At 32.3% G+C, this 20445-nt stretch overlaps 1 pseudogene across 1 annotated transcript; it reads right to left on the bottom strand.

Moving 5' to 3' along the window:
- Nucleotides 1–6986: 6986 nt before the first annotated feature.
- Nucleotides 6987–15946, bottom strand: LOC146949462 (putative leucine-rich repeat receptor-like serine/threonine-protein kinase At3g14840; annotated as a pseudogene). Its single transcript, XR_015027273.1, has 24 exons — nucleotides 15783–15946; nucleotides 15413–15572; nucleotides 15152–15223; nucleotides 14952–15023; nucleotides 14135–14206; nucleotides 13994–14065; nucleotides 13836–13907; nucleotides 13660–13731; nucleotides 13487–13558; nucleotides 13301–13375; nucleotides 13134–13205; nucleotides 12439–12510; nucleotides 11926–11985; nucleotides 11114–11176; nucleotides 10997–11032; nucleotides 10855–10892; nucleotides 10163–10539; nucleotides 9902–9953; nucleotides 9537–9668; nucleotides 9307–9401; nucleotides 9002–9212; nucleotides 8646–8885; nucleotides 8400–8550; nucleotides 6987–7617 (listed from the first exon to the last, which is right to left on the bottom strand). The product of XR_015027273.1 is annotated as a putative leucine-rich repeat receptor-like serine/threonine-protein kinase At3g14840 (transcript).
- Between the last annotated feature and the right edge of the window lie 4499 nt (nucleotides 15947–20445).

The raw sequence follows: 20445 nt of genomic DNA on the forward strand, positions 1-20445 counted from the left end.
TACATCAATCTAACAAGTTTTCATCATCTAATCATCAAATCTCTCTCAAAACCCTAATTCTCAAATTCTCACAAACTCTCCCCAACTTGTTAGATGTAATCTAATGATTTAACAACTTAATATTAATGCAAGATAGTCTCACCCTCATCTTAGATTAATTCCTGAACCAGCAGCAGCGTTCTTCTTTCCTAAGGTCTTCTCCTCTTCTCTTGACTTTTCTCTTCTTTTCTCTTCTTTCTTGTTCTCCTCTTTTCCAAAAAGCGGTTTAAGGTAAACTCTTTCTAACCTAAGCTTCTCTATTTATAATACTAAAATATTCTTCCCAAATCTATTTAGGCCCAACAACTTATTCCCCTTTCTATTCTAACCCCCAATTCCACTCACACTAATAATCCTCATAATTTTATTTATTTCTAAATTAAATATATCTCTCAAAATAACAAATATATTTCTACACCAAATAACAAATATATCTCTAACAAATAACAAATATATTATTCTAGTAAATACCAACATATAACATAACAAAATATCACTCATCAAAATAAATCGACTAAATCATAAAAAGACATCTAATCTCAAAACTACCTCCAAATCTACTTACTCTAATAATTCTCATATTCTATTAAATAATAGAATAATGCCACATAATAAAATACTAACACCTTATATATATATAAATCACATAAATAGATTCTAACTAAATAAAAATAATTAAATAAAAGGAGGGCGTTACAACTCTCCCCAACTTAAAAGAATTTCGTCCTCGGAATTCAAAGCACAAGAGAAAATAAATTTATTTATTGCTTCTTCAAACAAAACACAAAACCACGTCAAAGTTAGTCAGTTAAACATGATCACATAATAAAACATAACTACTAACTAGAAAACATGACGACACGACACAACGACTCATCTACTTGGCCGGACGGATCGACCTGCTCTGATACCAATTGTAACACCCCGTTTTTCCAACGTAAAAATTTCATAATAAAAAATCAGAGTAATTCAACTTTAAACGGAATGCTACACTTCCTAAAAATTCATAAACTGAATAAATAACAATTTATTCTTCAAAATCATTTAATATAAGTAATTCAAAACCTCGCAGCGGAATTAGTCCATTCAACATAAAAAGTCTTTGGCACGCAGGCCTCATCGGAAAATCTCATAAGTCTTAGTTCAATATTTATTCATAAAAGTTCATAAACAATACGTAAGGAATAGAAGTAAAGTCAAGTCTCATCCCGTTACGTATCAGAGCACCTAGACACACATGTGAGGAGTCCACTCACGACGCCTCTAATCTTGATTACCTGCAAGTTACCCATACGAAGAGAAACATTTCCAAGCAGAGGGGTGAGATTTCTCAAACAAAAATATTAAGCATATAAATCATATAAAGTACATTCAACAACTTAAACATCTTATAACTCATTAATCATATCTAACAACCTAAACTTCCTACATTAGTCATAAACTATCATAACACTAATCATAAACATCTTCATATATCATCAATTACTAATCTTAAACATCATTATATAACATCAAATAATAGTCACCAACAATCATCACATAGCATCAATATTAATCATAAGCATCAACATGTAATTCACATAAGTATCATTATCAAAACATAGCATTACAGAAAACAACTTCATAATCAAATTTGTAATCAACTCCATGTATCCACATAATTATAAACATCAACTTATAGCATCCTAAGTACAAACACAACGTTATCATGTATCGTCATAAATATATTCATAAAACATCACATATCATCATATCATAATTCACGTAACATCTTATCATAAATCATATAACATCATAATCAATCATCAACATAAACGTCATAATCATTCGTCTTCATTCATCATAGCACTTCATTAATAACTTATCAACGTGACATCTTGACATCTTAACAACTTGACAACTCGACAACTTGACATCTTAACATCTTAAATCATCTTAAAAACCTCTTGATATGCAAATGCATTTGGTACCAATACAGAGCATCAAGCTCCCAACCAACGTATATGAGCGTAAATAAGCTCTTCAGGGCATCAAGCCCCCAACATAATGTGCAAAAGCTCCAGGGCATCAAGCCCTCACCCATCTTGTGAATGACTAAGCATTCCATTGCATCAAGCCCTCAACCAACTTATATGAGTATGCAATGGAATCAACTTTCTACAAATTAGACAACTTCATGAACATCTATGACATCCTAACATCTTGACATCTTGACAACATAACATCTTAACGTCTTAACATCTTAGCATCTTGACAACATATGGATCACATAAATAATTCATGTCATATCATAATATAACAATATCAAATGATAATAAACAACATCTTAAAACATCATATTCATCAATCATAAACAACTTCATATAACATCGTATTTAAACATCAACAATAATTCACTATGTATCTTTGTAAACACATAATAAATTATCCACAACATATTTTCATGTCAAACCAAAGCTACTAGAAAGATATCACAAATATCAACAACTTTCATGTTTACAACAAAGATCAATTCAAAACAGAAACATATGAACAAAACGCAAAAACATGAAACAGAGAATGCTGTCACCGTACAATATTGCTAAGACCTCCCTGTAGTATGTTCATCATAACTCACAGACCAAACATCATTTTCACGTCAACCCAAAGCCACTAGAAAGCTAACAAAATTATCTAAAACTTTCATGTTTACGCCTAAGACCAATTCTGTATCGATCAATACCAGTTTTCATTTTAAATTCGGAAAAGTTGTGCTGAAAGTCCATAAAAATTCACTGTGACCTACGTGCAGTAATTTGACCATAACTCAAGTTCTATAAATCTTTTTGATGTGAGACCAACGACATTAAAAAGCTAACATCCATACCTAGAACTTTCGTGTTTCCACCTAAGACCAATTCTTCACCGATCAATACCAGTTTTAATATCAAAATTCGGGCAGAATGCAGATTTTCTTCAAGTTTCACCTAATCTCATGGTGCTAACCTCAAAACTACTTCTAATAATCATCCTATGGATTATCTAAGGTCTGTACACAATTTCTACATCAATTCAACAAGTTTTCATCATCTAATCATCAAATCTCTCTCAAAACCCTAATTCTCAAATTCTCACAAACTCTCCCCAACTAGTTAGATGTAATCTAATGATTTAACAACTTAATATTAATGCAAGATAGTCTCACCCTCACCTTAGATTAATTCCTGAACCAGCAGCAGCGTTCTTCTTTCCTAAGGTCTTCTCCTCTTCTCTTGACTTTTCTCTTCTTTTCTCTTCTTTCTTGTTCTCCTCTTTTCCAAAAAGCGGTTTAAGATAAACTTTTTCTAACCTAAGCTTCTCTATTTATAATACTAAAATATTCTTCCCAAATCTATTTAGGCCCAACAACTTATTCCTCTTTCTATTCTAACCCCCAATTCCACTCACACTAATAATCCTCATAATCTTATTTATTTCTAAATTAAATATATCTCTCAAAATAACAAATATATTTCTACACCAAATAACAAATATATCTCTAACAAATACTAACAAATATATTATTCTAGTAAATACCAACATATAACATAACAAAATATCACTCATCAAAATAAATCGACTAAATCATAAAAAGACATTTAATCTCAAAACTACCTCCAAATCTACTTACTCTAATAATTCTCTTATTCTATTAAATAATAGAATAATGCCACATAATAAAATACTAACACCTTATATATATATATATATATATATATATATATATATATATCACATAAATAGATTCTAACTTAATAAAAATAATTAAATAAAAGGAGGGCGTTACAGAGATGATTTAAGATGATAAGAGTTGCATAGTCGAGTTGAAGTTGCATAGTCGAGTTAAAGTTGCATAGTCGAGTCAAAGTCGTCAAGTTGATTAAGTTGATTTATGATGATGTTGATGAATGATTATGAAGTTGTTTATGATGATGCTATGATGCTACATGATTATTATTAAGATTGATGCTATGATGCTATACGATTATTATTATGATTTGTTGATGATGTTTATGATGATGCTATGATGCGACATGATTATTATTATGATAATGTTTATGTTGTTAAATGTAATTGATGAATTATATGCTTATTATTATTGAATGTGAAATCTCATCCCTTCTGCTTGAAAATGTTGCTCTTCGTATGGGTAACTTGCAGGTAACCAAGATTAGTTGCAGTCGTGAGTGGACTCCTCACAAATGTGTGTGTCTTAGGTGCTCTGATACGTAACGGGATGGGAATTTTGTCATTGTTTTCTGTTCCTTACGTATTACTTTATGAATTTTTCAAGAATTATTATTGAACTTAGATTTTATGAGAATTTATGTTGAGGCCTTTGTGCCAAAGACTATTTAAGATGTTGAACTATTTCGCTGCGAAGTTTTAAATATTATGTTGTTGAATTTTGAAGGATTAATATTTATTATTCCGTTTATGATTTTAAGAAAAGAATGTGACATTCCGTTTATGATTGAGAAATTCTAATTTTTATTATGAAATTTTTATGTTGGGAAAACGGGGTATTACACCTGATGCCTTATTTTGTTGCATTTGCCTCTTCTTGGGATAATCATGCTTCCAATGCCCCTTCTCCTAAACAGTAATTTCAAATATCAGTCGGTTTCAGAGACCTACTGATTGGTTTTCTTATAGAACTTCTTTTTTCCTGATTAACCATATCTCGAATTGTTGATTGTTGTTTGCAATTAGCTCAACAACCTGACTATCTGAAACAGTGCCATTACAACTATGTCGCATTTCTCTACTGTGAAGGGCAGATCTAACTTCTTCCAGAGACAATGAATCTTTACCACTAAAGAAAGACTCCCTAAAGTTTTCATATGACAATGGTAAAAAAACTAACAGAATCAAGGAAGCATTCTCATCATCAATCTTAATATCAATATTACGGAGATCTAATAATAATGAATTCAATTGATCTAGATGTAATCTCAAGGACATAACTTCCTTCATAGCCAGACTGAACAGACGTTGCTTCAAGAGCAACTTGTTGGTTACGCTCTTTGTCATGTATAGACTCTCTGACTTACACCACAGACCTGCAACGCTATCCTTTTCAACAACCTTAGTGATAATATGATCTTCGAAAGCAAGGAACAATGTAGAATGTGCCTTCTCCTCTAGAGTGGTGATATCAGCAGGTAGAGGATATGGTGCAGGCTTTAACAAAGGTGCCCATAAACCCTATTGTTTAAGCAATACCCGGATCCTGATATGCCACAAACTAAAATTATTCCTCCTAGTAAACTTGTCGACTTTCAAACTTTTGCGCGTCCATTCATCGTTCCCTCCTGAACAGATCTGGGCCAGCTCTGATACCATTTTGTTATAACGAGATGCGAGAATAATGACAATAATAGTAAAAGACATAATGAAAACGACACAAGATTTAACATGATGTCTAACAATGTGCTGACTAATCCACGGACAAAGCCGATGAAAAGAATTCCACAATAATCAATTATAGATATTAAATAGTAGGGGTAATACCGGTTATAGAAAAACCCATTAACTATTGGTGCAAGAAATACTAACACACAAGACCTTTATTTATATGGCCAAGTCTTTACGTATTTCTTCCTATTATTTGATGTGAGACTTTTTCCAACACTAATTTAAGACGTATTTCAACTGTTTCTTAATTACCACCGTACAAACTACAGGGGCTGTCAATAAGTTTATACAATGAAATTTAGGCCTAATGGTTATATCAATCATTTAAAAGCTCGTTTTGTAGCTGAATGTCACACACAAATATTTGGTCTCGATTATGGCGACTTGTTCTCTCTAGTGGCCAAGATCAGTTTTGCTAGCTTCTTTCTCCATAATTATTCCAATCATCATCGGCCTTCTCGCTAATTAGACATTAAAAATACCTTTTGCATGTAGAGTCTTGACTTGTTTATATGGACCAACATCTAGGTTTTATTGTTCCACGTAAGTCTTGAATTGTTTGTAGGCTTTTTTCTTCTCTCTATTGGTTGAAACAGTCCCAAGTGCTTGGTTTGGCCTCTCTTTTAAATACTCCCTCCGTTCCTTTTTAAGTGTCGTTTTAGAAAATTTCCACAAAAATAGCAAAGTGAATTTTTACACGTTTTCTTCCTGTTATACCCTCAATTTAATCCACCAATATATCTCTATTTTTTGGCACACACTTTATCTTTCCAATAAATTTACCATGTTATATTTTTCTCGCAACAAACATTTGTTTTTTTTAAGATCATAACAAACATTTGTTACTTACTATCTTTTTCTCTGAAATTGTTCTTTTACTTTGCACTTGAAATTTTTAACAATGAGTATTCATCTTATTTATAGAATTTTAACTCTTAATGAAGTCTTTCGGAAAAAAAAAACTCTTAATGAAATCATTATTATATGTAACAAAGTTTTGTTTAAATCTGAAGATAACAAGAAACAAATTTTAGTTTTAAAAAAAATAAATTTTATTTAAAAAAACAAACTTTAGTTTTCCAAATATATAGCATTAATTAGATTTATTAAAAAAGATAAGAGTAACCAAACAAAGAAAAATATATGAGTAATTGACAAAGGGTATAATTGACAAATTGTACCCATAAAATACCAAAACGACAGTTAATTAGGAACAAAAAATTCACCCTAAAACGACACTTAAAAAGGAACGGAGGGAGTATGAAATTTTACAACACACTTTCTAAAACACTTTTCTACGGATTCAAATTTATGTGAGACCAATATGATTTGTGGAATCCATTTTGAAAATAGTGAGATTCATACGAATTTCAAGCAATAGTAAACAGTGTGTTAGGAAGAGCACATATGTTGCTAATGATTTACATGGTATCTTCATGATTTTGTCCAACATAGATGATGTTGTTAAACTATCATAATGTAATTTCAGTCTGCATTTGACAGAATGGATGTTGGATGAACAATGATACTTATAATGACTGAAAGATAGCTCATCAAAACACTGGAGCCAGTATTTTTTTATTCAAACATATAACTAGACCTCTTCAAAATCAGCTAACACTCTCTTTTAATAGACTGCCAAATGATTTCCTAGTGACTTTTCCTTCAATTTCCCTATTTATTCAATAATTGCCTGCATAATTGCTACTTAATAACATTATACTAGTCATTTTGAACCTCTAGGCCTCCTCCTATCGCACTCTTAAATTTTTTTCATCCCATTAGGAAGAATCAAGTTGGACATTGTGATGAAGATGAAGCAGTACATTGATCATCACTTGATAAACTCCGACTTTGTGAGTTACTTACCTTATTTTCTTCCACTTGAGAGTAATACTGCCTCATTACTTCAAGCTTCTGTTCATCCATTACTTCACCTGAATCTGAAACAAATTCTGGAACCACAGTCCTTCCTTCAAGCATACTTACCACTGATGACATAGACGGCCTAAGGTTTGAAGTGTCATTGGTGCACAGGAGAGCCACATTTATCATCACCATAGCTTCCTTTTTGTTGAAATCTGAACCTAATCTTCCATCAACTAACTCCATTAGGTCACCTCTCTCTTTCAACAAATGTGCCTGTTTAATGAAAAAAAAACAGAAAGCTTGATTTGAAACCCAAGTCATTTACATTAAAAGGTCACTTAGATGTTGGGTAATAATTCTTCAAAGTATGAAATTGGTCATATTTATATTAAATAACTAAAAACCAAAATGATGTCACTAGTGTTAGTTTGTAATTCAAACTATTTTTATCTTTGTTTAGTTTGTTAGGGTTGGTTACTTGTCTCTTAAGTAACTAACTGTTTTCCTAGATTTTTGCTAGTTTGTTACACCTATTGCAAGTTACTTCGTGTGTAAGCATTAGAGGAACATCTTGTGTATAGGTAACCAACACAATAGCTAATGCATAATAGCTAATGCAATTTCACAATCACTCTCTCTTAATCCCTCATTCTCTCTTTCTCATTCTATAATTGTTTCTTCCATCTCAAGTTATAAAAACACACTAACCCTAATCAATTGTTTTCGCCTAACAACTAGAAGGTCACTTAGATGTTGTGTGATATTAATATTGTAGAAATTGACAGTGTCTATGAAATGTATTCAACAATTGCAATTCAAGAGAGATTACAGTTATATCCTTTTCCAATCCCTTCACTGTCTTTCTAGCGAAGTGAAACACTTCAACAAAGAACCTTTCTACTAATTTTCAAGAGGGACACGTGATTTTATTCTCATGTAGAGTTCAATTATTACATGAAAATGAACAATATATGTATGACACAAAATGAAGTGCAATTAGATAGTACCATGGATAATAAAATTTACATGATCAATGGAGAACACAAAGTAGTTACCCATTCCAGAAGATAGATCGCTTCCTCCATTGACCGATACATGGTGTTTTTCCTTCCACTAACGATTTCCAAGGCAACAATTCCAAAACTATAAACATCTGCTTTGTCCGTCAAATAACCATGCATTGCATATTCAGGAGCCATGTATCCACTGCATAATTGAAACATATCATTGAAACAACATGATATCAAACTATTATAAAAATATCAATAAACTCGCAGAAGACAAGAATTGTAGTTACTCACTAGGCCCCTGCAATTCTAGTGCTAATGTGAGTTTTGTCCTCCTCATCAAGCTTGGCCAAACCAAAATCCGATATCTTTGGGTCAAGATTCGTATCAAGCAAAATATTAGTGGCCTTGATGTCCCTGTGAACAACCTTCAGTCTTGATTCTTCATGGAGGTATGCCAAACCTCTAGCAATACCAACACACATATCTTCTGCCTTGTAGACCAAACTAATTTTATCTGGTGTTCCTCTGGACCTTTATTTTGCAATGTAATAAAATTCAGACAATGATACGACAAAGTTATGTGTTAAGTTAGAAATATGGAATAACACACAAATAGCAACCAAAGCAGACCATATAGGAAAAATTACCAAATAAAGCACGAGCAAGACTATTGTTTTCCAAGTATTCATATATCAGCAACAATTGATCTCCCTCCACACAACAACCGTGGAGTCTAACAAGATAAGGATGTTGCAAAGCAGAAATCATGCCTATCTCGTTTAGAAACTCACGATTCCCTTGCTTTGATTTAGAAGAAAGTTGCTTCACTGCTATCAATGTCCCATTGGGTAAACATCCCTGCATTTTGAGGAATGTTATTTTCTGAAAAATACATGTAAAATTATGATATAATCATGACACTCAAGAGGATTAGTTATATTATGCAAAATACCTTGTAAACAGGACCAAATCCTCCTTCTCCAATCTTATTGGAAATATCAAAGTTATCTGTTGCTGCTTTGATCTGTCTTAAGGTAAATAAACCCCCTGCATCGACAACCCATTGGATGTAATCTTGCAATTTTTTTCTTATGAAGATAATTCATAACATGATATACTAATATAACTATTTCAGAAAACGTTTGACAGTAACGACAACAAAAGCAGTTTCTTTGTGATCACCTCTTGTTAAAGAATTTTTCATTCCGAAACATCCTTTCCACCAAAGTATACCAAATACTAGAACGATAACAATTGTTGCTGCAACCACAATTCCAACTACAGCTCCTGTAGATATGCTTCCAGGTGGAGAGTCTGCTTGATTATTATACAAGGCATTTTAAATATTAGATCGTAACATGAAGATCATACATATGATTAGGAACGTACAGAGTATAACCCACCAGATTCCACTGATATAGCTGATATAAGAGGACCATATACTGATTTAATTGGGAGAGCCAGCGTCCCTTTTCCAGCCCAATATAAGCGGATCTCCAGAGTATTACTAGTAACAAGAACATTGAATTGTTTTATGACTTTCTTACCAATTCCTCCTGCTTCTTCTGCAATATTGAAGTCCTTTTGCACCAGCTTTCCCTGCATCATTTCAATCACATCCTTAATGCTTCATGATGACTACAACCTACAAATATTTTTATCGTCATTCTGCTTTAGAAATATTGTAGAATTTGATTTTATGAATAATGTCAAATCAATGAACTGCAAATCATATTTTAACTGGAAAATGTCTCTAAAGAAACCTAGTGATAACTTGAATATTGAAAGAAAATTGTTAAACCATATACCTGAAGGTAAATATCAAATATACGCCTTCCAAGACTACCATAAGTTTGATCGTCTGTAAACATTATTTCAGCAAAATGTAGATTTACTGTGTAGCTTCCATTTGCCAGGCAAAACCCGTAATAAGTTAAAGAATTAGGAGAAACACGGGCAGTCATGTACAATTCAGCATCTTCCATAGTAAGTGTAGCAATATTTTTCGGGGAATAAATTTTTCCAAGTTTACTTTCAAGGAATATACCAGTGGTGCTAAATGCCCAGTTTTCTTTAGAACTGACATGGAATCTAGCTGGTCCAGGTAAATCTGGATCACCATAATATCTTGTTCTGTTGACTATTGCTTCCATTCCACCACAATTTATATAAAGGGAGTATGAGGCTGTGTTGAGCAGATGATGTGAGCAACATTCAAAATATTAATGAAACTAAGAAAATCAAATGAGAGAAATATGTTCAAAGAAATTTATTTTTATATACTCTCTCTCTCTCTCTCTCTCTCTCTCTCTCTCTCTCTCTCTCATTGTGGCTGATATTTTTCATACACACAGCTTGATTGTAGTGTGTCTAAAGTAAAAAACAAGAATGGTTGTCTTCTATCCCGCTCTCCTGTTGTACCTCATTTCTTTTTATTAAAAGCTGTAAAACATGGTGAGATGTTAGCTATCTATAAGAACGTTTCCATGAAGATACTCACGTTTGGGACATTGAAAGCTCAAACAGGGATCTGTTCCTCTGAGAGAAAGATGAAAGGAATATAATAAGTTAGCATGATTAGTAATATAAGATTCATAACATACGAAGAGGGAAACGGAAAGGATACACTCACAAAAACTTACATGTCATTGCGCGCCCATGAGGTAGAAAACAAGTTTCTGAGATATATTAGAAAATGTGGTGTCTTAGAAAGATTTTAAAGTTTGCAAACAAATGCACACAAATGAGAGGATTCTTACACATTTTCTTCGCGACATATTTGACTCACTTGGCTTATGCTGAGGTTATTGTATGAAAGATCTCTATATACAAGTCATTAAATTTGATTCAGAATATGATAATAATACATTTGGAGACTGCAAAGAAATCTTCAAAGAAAACATCTTTTATATAGTAAACAAATGCAAAATCCTACTCTGAGAGCATACAAGTGTCAAAACGATTTCCTTACTGAGAAATAAGCTCCTCGTCAGTTGGTTCATTAAAGCAAACTAAACCTTCAATTGAAGGGAAGAGAAAACCGTTTCATAAAAGAAAATGACAATAGAATACAAATGGATAAAAATGAATGTTTTTTAATTAACTCTGAATTGAAACTTATGAACGGACTGTTGAAACAAAAGTTATACACAATCAGCGTAGACATTAACTAAGAGCAACAAAATCCTGCAGCTTTGGTAAAGTATATTATACACTTCAGAGAGGGGGTTATGAACGTAATGTTGTGAGGGAAACTAAACTCATGATTATGGACCTAACACCAGAGCTCATCAGAAGAACAATAAAATGCTTTAATGATTTTGATATTATTTGCATATCATTATTTGCAGAATAGTTGGTTCTGGGTGGTCATGCACTTAATGCGAACAAAAAAAAACTATATGGCTAAAACAACAATTCTGAAATAAAATTAAAGGGAAAATGTAGGGAAGCAAGCAAAAAGATAAAGCAAATTCCACTTAGAAAGGTAAATAGAAAAATCTGCCACATAAATGAAGTACACTTGTTAAATCCAAGAATTCATACAAGTAATATAAGAAAGATAACTCACACGTAAACATCAGTGTTCCAATGAGGCACTGGTCCACTGAGAAGGTTTCCAGTCAAAAAGCTACCACAAAAGAATATCAAAATGTTAATATACACAACGAAATATTCTATACAGGTATATATCTTTAATCACACACATTTATCTCTTCTTCTCTATGGAAGGTTTAATTGATTAGATAACATTCTCGAGGAACCCTTCTACGCCAAAAAGAGTTTTAATTTTTAGTCATTGACTAAGATCATGAAATATCTCACTTTGACTAATATATATATATATATATATATATATATATATAGACAAACACACTATTCCTAGCACTTGGTGTACTGTAATCATATAATTATCATATTTCAAGATGACTCATAGATCTTATATAATAACGGTGGAAACCTGAGTTCAACGCTCATGGATCTAAGAATATTATTATACTATACTGTATTTCAGACTAAAGTTGAAACTAGAGTTGTAGGCGTAAAGAAGCCAAAATATATGTGACTAAAAGAGATATCATACATATAATCTGAACTGTTCATTGCAGCATAAGTACTCGGAATTGTTCCACTTAATTTGTTAAAGCTGAGGTCTCTGAAAGAAATATCATATTGAGATTGAGTTAAAATGTTTCGGAGAAAATTTGTAACATAGAAAGACATTTTTGTAATATAATAAGTTGGAGAGCTGTATAAATGTTACATATATTGAAACAAACAATTGTAACAAAAAAACAGATACAAAAATGTTACAGAATAAGCTAAACTTAACAAAAGAAACTTTAGTGGTTAGTGTCAGAAAATGTGTTAATATGCAGCAATTTAATTCTTGAATATAGGGATCTGTTTATATGCAGCAGTATCCCGTTTACTTTCTAAAAATACTTTCAGTTTTCACCTTCTGAAATTGCTAAAAAGGAGATGGAATACTAATGTAGTGAGCAATTGTGTTAGGGAGAAGATGGAAGGTAATTTGGGAACAATGTATTTTTAGAAACATGAAAATGATAAATTTGATTTCAAGAATTGTAAAATAAATTGGTGAGGACTAAGCACAATATTTGATCTATATTTTCTTGTCTTTATCAGTTGAAGTGAAAATAAAAACGAGAAATGGTGAAAGTTAACGGTCTCTAATGTATTTCAGTATTATGCAATGAAATTAGATTATTCAAAATGATGTAATAGTCAAAGAAAATGTAGCAAGTAAGCAATTACAAGTGTTTTAATGATGCCATATTCCCAATATAATCATGTAGTTTTCCACGGATGTTGCAGTTCCTCAGAATCCTGTGAAACAATAAGATAAACACCGATATATTATGAGTGCCTCTCTTGCTGCTTTTTTTCTTTTCTATTTCTCAAAGAGACGGGAATCAACTCACAGAGTTTTTAACGATGTCATATTATTAAGTTGTGGCAAAGGTGCATGTTCAGATCCATTCAAATCACTAACTCTCCTGAATATCACAATTGAATCGAAGGTAAGTAAACATCATCAAAATAAAAGCTAAATTTCAACACTTACTTTGTTAGTATATACTATATATAATATAAAATATCATACATACAAGTCAGTTATGTTTGTCAAAAGTGAAATTCCAGATGGAATCGGCCCACTTAATCCGCTTCCTTGAATCACTCTGTCAAGAGTAACATAGCCATTGATAATTCCTTTAAAAAGTCAAGCAATACAGAAAAAATTTATCTGATGAAAATAAAAATAAAAAAGGAGAATACATACAGTGTTTTGATACTTGTCCAGTTCTGAATATAATCAGGTATTTTTCCAGAGAATTGGTTGTCCTGAATTCGGCTGAATTGAGAGAGGGCATAAAGTTTTGAAGCATCATAAAAACTATTTTAGAATTTATTCATCACCATAAAATTTATACATCACCATAAAACAATGAAGCTTACAAATCTTGCAATGTAGTGAGCTTTGCCAATGTTGCAGGTAGTTCTCCAGTAAAATTGTTAGACGAAAGTCGCCTATATATAATTGAAAAACACAACAGTAAATTATGATTCTATGCCACAGATAATATCAATTAAAGAAAAAATAATGAAGCGCTTACAGTATTTGAATTTGAGTTAGATTCCCAAGCTCAGGAGGAAGATTTCCAGACATTTGATTGATCCATAACTCCCTATCCATTTCAAATTAAAGTTAAGTTCTACTGAAACTCTTTGATACCAACACATACATTTTTACTTACAAGTCTTGCAGAGTAGTAATGTTTGCGATCTCCACTGGTATTGAACCCGTTAATCGATTTCCGACAAGAGAACTACGATGATTAATTACATTGTTATCAAAAACGCGACTTAAGTCCCAAAATCCTGGTTTTTGCGACTTTGCGTAGCTTCAACGACTCAAGTCTATAGCAAAGTCCCAAAAACAGGCAAAATCCTATCAAAATCGCACAAAATCGCACAAAATCGTGAAATCCATTCAAAATCGCAGGATTTTGATGGATTTTGAAGGATTTTGTTCATTTTTTTATAAGGGTCAATTTTTTACCCGGTTCATAAATTGACCCGATTTGAATTCATAACCCGTTCTATAAATATCGTAAAGGCCATAAAATTTCATTCTTTCACTTCCCCCACATTTATGTATATGTATTTTGTGGACTTTGAACTTTAGTCATTTATGACTATATGCAATTTATAACATGTCTTTAAAATTATTTTTGTTTTGGTAGAATCCTCGATTTTGATTGCGATTTTACGAGTCCCGACTTTGCTATCCTACATCGATTTTACAAAAGTCCTTGAGTAAAATCCATGGATTTTGATTGCGATTTTACGAGTCCCGATTTTGCTACTCCCTTTCGACTTGAAGTAAAGTCCCGATTTTGATAACCTTGATTAATTAAGAAACATGTTGTCATTAACTTATTGTGCGTCTAATTACTACAAGAAAATTAATGCAAAATCTTATAAAGAATTCAAAACAAGAGCCATATGCCAAGATCTATATCAAACAATCAATGATTAAAATGAAGAAAAGAAAAATAAGACAAAACATACATTTTTCTAATATTCGCCATGGAGCCCCATTCTTTAGGAATTGTACCATTCAAGTAATTGACAGAGAGGTCACTGTAATAGACGGGGAGAGAAAAGGTTTGTGAAGAAAAATAATACATAGATTAATGTAATTTAAGACATAAAACAAGTTCAATAGTATTTTTAATTTGAATACGAGGGAAAGTTTGGGAATTACATACATAATTTGAAGGTAAGGGAACCTGGTTAGTTCCGGTGGGAGTGTTCCGGTGAGATTTTGCAATCTCAAAATTCTGTATGTTCATTTTTCCATAAAAAGTTAAACATAAACAATAAGCAAAATAAAGTAATAAATTATAATGTATTTCTTATCCGATAGATTTACGAAAAAGTTGCAACAATGTACCAAAGTTTAAAATAAAAATCAAATTGATTAGAAGGGCTGATGAAACAAGGCAAGTTTCTACAGAAAATAGACTTACATTGAAACAACTCTGCAGAAGTTGTCACTGGCAACACTACAGTTACAGGTGACATTATTATGTTCATTTGTAAACCAATTAGGTTTGTTGCTGCATGGATCAATGTCGAAGTTCCAATCTTTCTTACCAAGTGATTTAGCTATAACTTCAAGAGCTTTCTCTAAATATACATACCATTCAGACCTATCAGCTAAGTACTGAAAAATCTTCTAAACTACACACATGTCATCAAGTGCATATACAGAATTTATTTGTGAGCAAAAAAATACATGATATTTGAGCTAACATAGATGAAAAAACTAGAAAAGAAAGATCAGATAAATGCAATTTCTTTATTATTTGGGAGCTATGGTGGAAATAGATATCATACTTTCATCAGGGTGGATAGTAGTTGCTCCAAAAGCTGTTAGAGATATGAACCAAATGAGAATGAGTGAAAGGAAGAGAAATTGAGAGGAAGTGCCCATCTTAATATTAATAAGGAGAAGAGAAGTTCAGATATATATCAATAACTTAGAGGTAGACTGTCTCAATATATATATAGCATGTTGGAATTTAAGAGGTTGGGAAAGTCTTTTTTTTTTTTTTTAAGAAGCTAAATTAGCTCACCCAAATTAGCACCGAATATAATCGAACATGAGATCTTCAGGAGGAGCACACTCCCAGGTCCCAAGTCAATACCACCAAGCTAACACAAGTGGGTAAGGCTGGGGAAGTCCTTAATGCATGTAAAAGCAAATCACTATCCGAAACCTTAGTCTTGGTGATTCCCCAAGACACGACTAGGGATGACATAAATAGTAATCATCTGCTAACTCTTCCGTTGGATAAAAATGATATTCGTGTCCGTCCCATACCCTTCTGGATTTTTGCAATACAGGATTTTGAGGTATTCGCGAGTATTTAAAGATAACCACAAGTATCAATGTTAATTTTAAATGCACTAAAAGAAAGTATTACTTTTTTAATATGTAGAATTTGACCCTTCTCTTTTGGCAGCACAAAAATGTATGAAAGCGTGATGTTTATTTTAGGTTTTAAGTTGGTCTTTATGTTTTAAACGTTTCAAGTTGGTATTTTATATTTTAAAAGTTTTAAGTTGCTCCAAAACGTTACTCACATTGAAATAAATTAGCTCCAAAATAAATATTAAATTACAAAATTAAAGTAGTGTATTTGGGTCAATGATGGTATTAAGGTATATGATGAGATTGAGACATAAATAAATAATAAATATAAAGGAGGAAAATGACATAGGAAAGACTCAGGAAAAGCATATAGTACACAAGTCAAGATTTAAACTATTGTGCATGCATATACTATATGCTTTTTCTGAGAGAGATATAAACCACAAGCTTTCTTTCACTCACGTTTATTTGATTTAAAAGCTTTTAACAATCTCAGGAATATAGTACTCCTATGCTTTTTAGAGAGATATAAACATAGTAGTAGCTAAGGTCTCAAACATAGAGGTTAAAAGCTTTTCACTCACAAGCTTTCTTTCCTGAGATATAAACCCAAAGGTCTTTCCTATGTCATTTTCTCCTGGGTCAACAATCTTTGGTGTGTTTGTTTCTTTCCTCTCTTTATCTTTTGCTTGTGGTTTTAAGCTTTTCACTTTGATTCTTAGATTAGATCTAGGTGTTGTTATTGCTGTTGTTGCTTGTGTTTACTTTGATATTGGTTCCTACTTTCCTTTGCTCCACACATCATAGTTTATATTGGTGTGATTTTGAGTCTGAATTCACAACATATTTTTTTATTATCCTTACTGTTACCATTAAACTACCTGCCTCGTATCCGTGTTGGATTTCATCCGTTGATATCTATGAGTATGGATTTTTTTGTCATCACCGACCTAGCTCTCTAAAACTTTTTAATTAAAAAAATAAAAACAAATCAAAGTAAAGTTTTTGGGTGAATGGGTGGTATTAAAATTGATGATGAGACACTATATTTAATGGATGAAAGTGACACAGGAAAGAATGAACAGAAGACAGAAAAAAAACATATAGTACAAGTCACGCTTTAAACTAATGTGCATGTACTATGTACTACGTATGCCCCATTCAGTTATTACAACTAACACATAAACGGTAATAAACAATAATCATTCAAAAACATGCGTGTCTATATTGAAGTAAGGTCAATCTCAAAATAATTACCTACTTTGAGTTCATATGTTTATTAAATCGGTAACACTTTGAAGTAAATCCTTCTATATTCAACTCAGCTTCGAGGACTCCACCACCACCAAGCTCCGCCGCTCACCACCGTATACTTCTGGTGTGCGCACGTTTCTTCCATCATTACGCCATCTTCACCTTATCCCTCTTGTTTTTAGGCTATATTTTCTTAGTGCTTATTACAAACTAACATGATGCGTGTGTCATGCATTGATTGGTTAACTACTACAAAAATATATCGATGCATCACTAGTGTCTCATCCCAGATTAATAATTTTGCTTGACGAAGTAGCTATGTGATGAAGAATAATATGGAAGTCTCTAGAATAATAAAGAATAATGTGGGGGTCTCTAGAACACCAACGAGTGATAGAGAAGTCTCTAGAATACTAAGGGTGTGTTTGGTTGTGAGAAGAAAGTAAGAAGAGAGAAATAGGTGAGAGAGAGTGTGGGAAGAGAGAAAGATATGAGAAATAAAGTAGATTTGATGTGTTGTTTGATACAGGAGAAAGAAGAAAGAAAAAGAAGAGAAAGAAGTGTGTCTGATTTATGAAATGACAAAAATATCCTTATACCATTCATACACATAAAGGTGTCATTTTTATTTTACTTTCATTAAATTAAGGTCAAATAAATTCACATTCCACTGATAAAAAATAAAATTCACATTCCATTTTATAAAAAATAAAATAATTTATTCCAAAAAAAAAAAAAAGAATTACGTCAATTAACGATTGCAAATTAAATAATAAAAAAGAAATACTATAATGTAATATATCCTTTTTTATCCAAATATATATCATATGAGATGGGAAAATAAAAAAATCTTGCAAACCATGACAGGTTCATTAGGCAATGTTAGAACAACAACTGGGGTTGGTTGTTGGCAACCACAACGTGTAAAAAATAAAATAAAAACCACAATTTGTTAAAAGGAAAAACCAAATTCATACATGGGTATTTCTGGAAAAAGATTAACTAAGTCCACTTCTCTCCTCTTTCTCGGCAGTTTATTTAGAGAAGAAACAAAAAGTGGGTGGGGTCCATACATTTTGGGTCTCTCTTCCCTCTTTCTCTGCAAACCAAACATTATGAGTTTACAATCTCTCCTCTAACTCTCTCCTCCCTAACTTTCTCGCCTCTAACTCTCTTCTACGAAACACACCATAAAGAATAATAAGGAAGCTATTAGACAATCTAAGATTAAGCACTAGGGAAATCTTATTAATGTTTCTAGATCCTTCTAGTCATATGAATTAGAGCATCCATATCTCTAGACTTTTCTTTGTTTCTAGATATTTCTAATTTGTAATGGAGAGTCTTCCCTAGAGTAGTATAAATAAGGTTCACCACTAAGTGTTTAAGCATACTCAAGCATTGAAGCATTCAAATAATATAAACTTTCTTTGAAAATATTAGAGCTATTTTCTCTGCCCTTTCATTTGTCATGAGCCACTATGAAGCATGAATACTTGTTAAAAGATGAAGTGCCACTCGGTATTTTACTCGTGGTGGTACTTCATTTTTGCTCATTATTTTACTACGGGTAAAAATTGTGGCTTTCTCTTATATGTTAATATGATAATATAATATTGTAAATGGATATGAGTGATTTTGTTCTTGTAACCAATTTTAGTTTTTGACTTTTTAAACTTTTATCGTGAAGGTTTTGTTGTAAATTGAAGAATTTAGCCTACTTATGTTATATTATATAACAAAACCCATAATTTTAGTGATGTACCCGTACCTTAATTTTTTTAAATTGTCGTATTCTTGTACCAGACACCATACTCATACCTGTGGAACATAGCGAAGTAGTCATTTTCCGGGACTATCTATTTTCATGGTTAACGTTGATAACTCATCAATCTCAATAGGGATTGTAAGCATTAAATGTGCAATTCTTCCACATGGTAATATTATAGATCTAACGGTCGGATACATTGTTTTCTATTGTTTCCGCAATACCACCAGGCCATCACCATACGTAAGAAAAATAAATCATTGTTACCAGAAATAACAAACTTCATGATCTTATCATACACACCCTTTTGTTCATTAGTCAACATCAATAATAGATCAACATCTGTCTTCGCCAATTCAACACTATCATAACTTAGATCATCGACGATAAGCTTATTCTAAAGGTCGAGGTGTCATCACTCGCAACATAGATTTGAATTCCTGAAGTAACTCTTTTCGTTTAGTTGAAGCATATTTTCAAGTCAAATCTCACCTTAGAGAGTCAAATTCTTTCAATATATGACGGATAGAGTTATTAAGCTGATGATTTATGTGGTATCTTCATGGTTATGTATCTAGGCACTAGAGGAACCCTCCTTTAAAAGCTAGGAGAGTAGCTATCAAGGGGAAATAACCAAACCAATAAATACTTCACCGAGCATCTCGTTCCACTCGATGTGGAACTTGTACGCCCCATAATAACCAAGTACCTATCATAGCTCTGCCCCTAAGAGCCAACGTCCCAACAGGTTGCACTCTGTGATGCTTTTCTGGTTCATTCCAGTTAGCCTCTCCGTGGACAGCCCTTTCTGTGTCGACGACAACCAGCTCTGACACTGGTTGTTAAAACTGGTAATCATAATAATAACTAGGAAACTAAATTGAACTACTACCTTTTATTTAATAATTCTACTTAATGAGGCAAGAATTTGTATTACAGTAGGAAATCTAGTTTATAAAATTATAGGAGAGAAAGCAAAGGGAAATTAATATACTCGCAAATAATTGCCTTGTTACTTTCCATTCAGTTTCCCTATTTATTCAAAAATTGCCTAAAAACATAATTGTCTGCTTCATACATAACTGCCTGCATAATACATATAT

Source organism: Medicago sativa, chromosome 2 (genome assembly GCF_051527215.1).
Source record: "Medicago sativa cultivar Bolivia chromosome 2, Bolivia_mono, whole genome shotgun sequence".
Classification (NCBI taxonomy): Eukaryota; Viridiplantae; Streptophyta; class Magnoliopsida; order Fabales; family Fabaceae; genus Medicago; species Medicago sativa.